The sequence below is a fragment of the Aethalodelphis obliquidens genome, unplaced genomic scaffold, assembly GCF_003676395.1.
Source record: "Aethalodelphis obliquidens isolate GAN/ISIS:26980383/991018 unplaced genomic scaffold, ASM367639v1 scaffold61, whole genome shotgun sequence".
NCBI classification, from domain to species: domain Eukaryota; kingdom Metazoa; phylum Chordata; class Mammalia; order Artiodactyla; family Delphinidae; genus Aethalodelphis; species Aethalodelphis obliquidens.
Window position 1 is genome coordinate 7,536,269 of NW_020838005.1, and position 6,520 is coordinate 7,542,788.

Here is a 6,520-nt window from a genome sequence, read left to right on the forward strand (position 1 = left end):
ATATATATATATAACTGATTCATTTTGTTGTGAAGCAGAAACTAACACACCATTGTAAAGCAATTATACTGCAATAAAGATGTAAAAAAAATGCCATATAAAAAAAAAGATTGGTGGGAGTGGGCAACCTTGTCTTGTTCCTGATCTTAGTGCAAATGGTTTCATTTTTTCACCATTGTGGACGATATTGGCTGTGGGTTTGTTATATATGTCCTTTTTTAATGTTGAATAAAGTTCCCCCTATGCCTGCTTCTGCAGGGCTTTTATCATAAATGGGTGTTGAATTTTGTCCAAAGCTTTCTTTGCATGTTTTGAGATAATCATACGGCAAGCTTGATTTTTAAAACAGCCTTCTTACACAGTTAAGAATCCTCTGTAGACTGGTTTCTAAATCTGATCTAAGGAGACAGGACATGTACCTGAATTTTCCAAATCAGCCAGCTGCAATCTTCTGACTAATCCAGAAGAAGACGGATGCATTTCCAGCCACAGTCTTTCATCAGGTCCTCTGCTCTCCCTTACCCACTGCTGCCGCTTAAATACTGCTGACCCCTTTCACTGTTGGCTCTAAAGAACTGAGTGCCTTCATTTTGCCAATAGCCACAAATTAAGTTTGTTTCTTACATGTCAGCAAAGTGGCTCTAGGCGGGGGGAAGGTGGAAGGGCTGGAGGGTTGTGAAGGTTCAGTGGGACCTTGCTACAGCTTGTGTTTCTCTTCCACAAAGGCTGCTCTTGCCCCTTGCTGTCACCGCGGCACTGGCTCCGGGAGCCTGGGCCATTTCAGCGCACCCACACAGAACCAGCAGGCCTGCGCTTCCCCTCCATGTCAGCCGCCCACTTACACCTCCATGTTGGAGCGGTACAAGCGACCCGACCTCAGATGTGCTCTGATCGACCCGAAGGACACCCAGGACCTCTCCTTGAGTCCGAAGCACAGCCTTGACGTGGTCTTTCTGTTTTACGTCTTGGTTCCTAATGGAAACATGTGAAGCTGCTTTCTGGCTTATAATCTTTAAATCAAAACCAAAACCAAACAAAAACAGCTGCCAGTCTTCATCCTCACAGCTTTAAGGAGACAGATGGCCAGGCATCGCTGGCTCTCCAGCCCCTACAGCCCGGCTCCCCGCAGCTAAATGCGCCCAAGCAAGCGCTGTGTGGCCCAGAAAAGGCACCCAGCGCGTCACTGCAGGCTCCAGGAGCTGCGAGAAGGCCCCACCTGCCTCCGGCACCTGAACCCTTTCGGACACTCACAGGGACTCCCCTGCTCCCCGTCTGCCGGTTGTCTGCCTGAAATAAGTGACTGATTCCCACCAGGCTCAGCAGGGAGGCCTCCTCGAGCTGCTCTCCCATGGTGCCTGGAAACCGCACGGCTACACTGCCCACAAATGGGACACTGCTTAAGGTCATCCACAGCAGCTCATAACCTGCACACTTAGAAAGTTACTCTCCTAGGCCTAAAACCATGGATCCCCCAAGAAGGCCCTCAGCGGTCAAAACATTTTGTAGTTTTGAGAAACATGACCATTTGGGCAAAGTTCTGGAAAGTTCTGGAGGCTTTTGCTTGCTGGATTGCTCCCCGACGCTGACCCTGACTTAGTGTGATGCTGAAGAGGTGCTTCATCCCTGTGTCTCAGCTTCTAAAACGGGCGTGCTGCCTGGATCCTGAAGGACCTTGGGGCTACTTCATGAAAGTTTTCAGAAATCCCTGGAGATTCAAATGAGATGAGTGTGCCATGCCTCTCCAGCCTGCGGGAACACAGCAGCTCCCTAATTCAATCCCAGGCTGGAGTACATCTCCCTGCTGGCTGGGCACTGCTGGGGGGGATTGGCAGACACAAGAACAAGCAACAGAAAGGCCTCGCCTCTCCGGCTTGGTCTGGGTTTCCTCCCCTGGGGCCCTGGGAAGATACATTCCCCTCACCAGGCTGCTGGGAGATGGAAGGAGACATCTTCCCTGCAGCCTGGCTGGGTGTGGACAGCCCTACTGCCACCAGAAAACAATCCCTCACGCACCAGCGCCAGCAGCGCGAACATACAGCTCCCTGTGCACAGGCCAGTTAACTCCTGCCATCGCAGGGTAATTCTTTCTATTCTCGGCTGTATCCCAGTGTGGAAGAAAAATCAGGATCCCCCTACTCAGATGATGGTTTATCCTGCTATCTTGACCACCAGAACAAAGTACCCCCCAAATACCTGCAGGGCTAAGTATTTGGAGAAGGGGGGGGCTGATGGCTCCCAGCTGATGTGTGACAAGGCCTGTACCCTGGAGCAGCTGAACCCCTTGGGCAGCATCGCCTTCCCAGGTCTTGCGCAAGCCCAGAGGCCATGTGACTGGTTTGTTCCAGTGAGCACATCCTGCCCCAGTCCAGGTCAGCAGGTCAGGGGGTCACAGAGAAGCTCAGCCCCGCTGGGTCTCTCGGCAGAGTAGCTGGTTTCACACTGCTCTATACTGATCAGTTCACTATCTAGATGGTATCTGTCCCATCCTCCTTGCCGCATCCGTGCTGGTAACTCTAAGTTATCTTGATGACCAGACTAAGTGAGTGATTTGCCCCGTAGAGACAGGTAATACAGTCAAGACTGCAGGCACCATCCTTCCCAGCACCCAGCATTCATAAGATGGTAGTGATGGAAAAGGGCCTCTGGTCTTGATTAAGGTTTTTGTTTCCCAGGTGAGGGGAACTGAAGCTTAAGAAAAGACCCAAGGCAAGCTCTGGATGGTGTACCTGGGTAGGGACAGAACTGCCAAGAGATCGAATTGTAGAGATTCCTCCACAATTATCTGCGTGACACCTGTCATGTCACAAACTTGCAGATGCCTCAGTTTTCTCACCTGTGAAGTGGAAGAGTCAGACTTCCAGTACCCAAAACCCACACGCATCCTCAAAGTTAAAAAATCAGAAAATATTATCTAATTGCAGACAAGTCCAGATACCTAGGTTAGGATCAAAAGAAGCCTTCTTAAGTTCTAGCTGTGGACAAACACATTAAAACCCACAAACTATCACTGATCAACAACAAAAATAGAAAAACCTCATCAATGATTTCCTAGAGCAAAGAATTAAATTTGACTTCCCAGTCATGCAAATCAAAACAAGGACAGCATTTCAAACGCACCAGACTGGCAGAAATTAAAGTCCGATAATGTCTGGTGTTGGTAAATATGAGAGACAAAAACCCTCAAGGCCACTGGGAATATACGCTGGTAAAACCTCATTGGACAGCACTGTCAGTATCTAGAAAAATGGAAGGTGCACACACCTTAGGACCCAGCAACTTACTGACTTCTGCTTCTGCCCTAGAGGAACTCTTGCAAGTGTCTGACAGACACAAGGATACTGCAGTGCTGAGAACAGTGAAAAAGCAAAACTAACTGTCCCTCAGGAAATAAATACACCCTGCATTTAAGATGAATGAACTGGACCTGCTATGTATTAACCTAAATCAATCTCACAGACACAAGTGGAAAAAGGACACATGCAGTATAATTAAAGTATGTTAATTTCAATAACATTATTCACAAATTGATACAAAGTATTAAAAGAACAAGGAGAAAAAAAAACCCAACCAGGCAGGAGAATCATAAAGAGAAGAGCAGATAAGAGTTACAAGGTCCCTCAGACACCAGTAACAGATTTGCAGAGTGAAGAAGCTGGAAGCTGCTGTCTGCCCACCCGGGCCATGACCAGCAGGGAAGGCACTGACTCTAAGACCACACACACACAGACACACACACACACACACACACACACACACACACACACACGCCCCTCTGAGATAAGAAGCTGTGGGTGCTGCAAAAAGCAGGTGGGGGTGAGGCCTGCGCTTTAAAACGGGACTGAAGTCTAAATGTTTAATGGTGTTTGATCCCTAGATCCCCCTCCTACCCAAACTAGGTTGGGATGTGAACATACCAGGCACGGAGGGACTCGGGAGTCATCTCCCAGGCACTCTTGCTTAGGCAGCTCTGGAGTGTGCGCTGAGCGTGAACCAAAAAGATGAAGACACGGGACGAGGGGTGGAATGCCGACAGCCTCCCAAAACCCAGTGAGTCCAACACACACCTGTGTGTGCTTCAACTAGATTCGTCAATTTACCGTCAATCCTGACCACCTCTACACGTGAGGCTGAACCATATCCAAGTGCCTGACTGCAATCCTCCTTGATGTACAAAAACTACCATTTCATATAGTTCAGCCTCACGTACTTCCAACGCTTTCCTTATGCTAAACTGCCCAAAACAGGCGGCAGACACTATGGGTCCTCACCCTGAAACGTTTCAGTTCTTCTCTCCCGAGCACAGGGATATTCAATACAACCCCATCTCATCACCACATTTAAGAAAACCACCCAAGAGACATCCCAAGGCTCACCTGAAAGCACTCTTCCTTCACTTCCCAATCCAGCTGCCAATGGTAACACAAGGTATCTTAGCCCTAAAATATATACCACGTCCTACTCCAACTCCCAGGGCCGGCAGCTGGGGAAAGAAAGAGCCCATCTACAAGGAGGGCCGCAGCTCAGGCTGCTGAATCGGCAGCACACAGGCAGGTGCTTCCTGGAGCTAAAGGGCTTCCACACTCACTGCCTGGCCAGTTCAGAAACAGGCTGTCCAGACCCAGCAGCAGGGGAGCTCAAGTGGAGCCAGGGCTGTGTCTGGCACAAGTCGCCTTCCCCTGGGCCTGGGACGCCCCCAGATGAGGGATCTGCACCCTTCCACTTGGCTGCACCCCAGCTCTGGGACAAAAATGCCCCCAAAGGTTTGAGCGAATCCATTCTCCAGGGTGCCTTCAGCTCGTTGGGAAAGCCACACAGGTTGGGGGCAGCACAGCCCCTTTCTCTATGAAGCTCAAAGGCGCTAAGTCACCATCCCCCGTGCCAACAGGAAACAATCCTCCAGGAAGTTAAGGATGTTACGAAAGAAAAGGAAAGTAGCCTTTACCAAAGCAGACGCCCTGCTAAGGCTCTTCCTCATACCACCCTGCATCTACAGAATCAATTAGATGAACGCACCTCAGCTGCATTCGCCTGTAGTGAGGCACCTGAGGGTCAGTTTTTCCAAAGGTAACCAAAGGTTCTAGGCCTCCCTTTGAACCCCTCCTCCCCACACTGGGTACGAGTCTCTCCTGGGTCAGAGAGGGGGAATGTGGAGCCTGAGCTACTGTCCTTCTCCCCGTGCCAGCCTACTGGCTTCCTCAGTGCCGGGGGAAGGGGTTGACCGAGGCCCACGAAGAAGACAAATCCAATTCACATCTACCTGGACAGCCGGCGGACCCCCAAACTCGGTCACCCCACAACGCTCCCTCTCCGAGGCCTCCACGGTCATCAGCTGAGCGACAGGCGATGCCCCCGGGGCTCTGCTCTGCCTTCGCCTCTCCCGCAGCACCCTGGGCCCAGACCGGCTCCCTTCCTTAGCAAACCAGGGGTGGGCCCAGCCTCTCCCTCCCCCCACACTCCCGGGGCTGGTACCCCGGGTCCTACAGCCTCCTGTCCCCCCCTCTGCTTAGTTTCTCCTCCCATCTGTGGATTTAACTCTTTCTGTGGGTCCCACCTTCCTCCACCCAGTTCCAGGTTCCTGTTTTCCAATTTCTGTCTTCTGGGGGTCCCCGGACTTGGGTGTGATTGTGTGCAAGAAACTGCCCGGGCAAACCCTTTAGAAAAAGAATACACCTAAAACTGATGCAGGTAAATATTATCATCCCAGCAATTTACCGAGGAAACTGAGGCCCATTAGCTCAAAAGGGGCTGGGGAGCCGAGCTGCCGCCGAAGTCAGCGGGGCCCGGGCCAAGCTCTTCCTCGCAGGCTCCTCCCTCGGATCCCACCGCCCGGCCCTCCCCGGCCCTGAAGACGGCGGACCGTGGGGTCTGGATGACCCGGCCTGGGGTCAGAACACGACTCGGGGATTGGGGGCTGCGGGGGGGGGAACACGAGCCTCCCAGCCGGAGTGGGTGGGAATGGGGGAGGAGCACCGGCTACCCGCGCTGGGATTCATTTTTGCTTTTCTCACCACAACGACGTCCGGGAGGACGCCGTGCCGCCCCGGCTCGCCCCGGCTCGCCCGGCTGCGACTGCCCGAGGGTCCCCCTTTCCGCCGGCCAGGGACGCCGGTCTCCCCATCCCCCCGACCCGCCCGCACGCACTCGCTCACCGCGCTCCGCCGCCGCCGCAGAGGGCCTGGGCCTGCAGCGTGAGACCGCCCTGGCCGGCGCTGGAGATGGTGCCGGTGCCTGAGCAGCAGCTGTAGCTCCTCAGGGTCGCCCCCGCGCTAAGTAGAGCGCCCGGCCCCGCCCCGCGCTCGACTGACTCCTCACGTGACCGCCGGCGCCCCGCCCCGCCCCGCGCCCGGCTGACTCACCACGTGACCGCCGGCGCCCCGCCGCCGCGCCCGCCCGGCTCCCGGGCCTCCAGCCGCCTGGGAAGAGGGCTTCTGAGTGCCGCCGGCTTCCACCCTGCGCGCTGGGACCCGTGCGGAGCGGAAGGGGGCTGGAGGCGGCCCTCGGGGCCTCACCCCGCCTGGAG

General features: G+C 53.7%; 1 protein-coding gene across 1 annotated transcript in view; it reads right to left on the reverse strand.

The window, feature by feature from the left end:
• Positions 1-6,271, reverse strand: part of CTSB (cathepsin B) — a 31,461-nt gene extending 25,190 nt beyond the window's left edge. Inside the window, exon 1 of the mRNA XM_027088044.1 lies at positions 6,150-6,271. The gene's annotated coding sequence lies outside the window, so the exon portion shown is untranslated. The remainder of the gene's footprint in view (positions 1-6,149) is intronic.
• Positions 6,272-6,520: the final 249 nt, after the last annotated feature.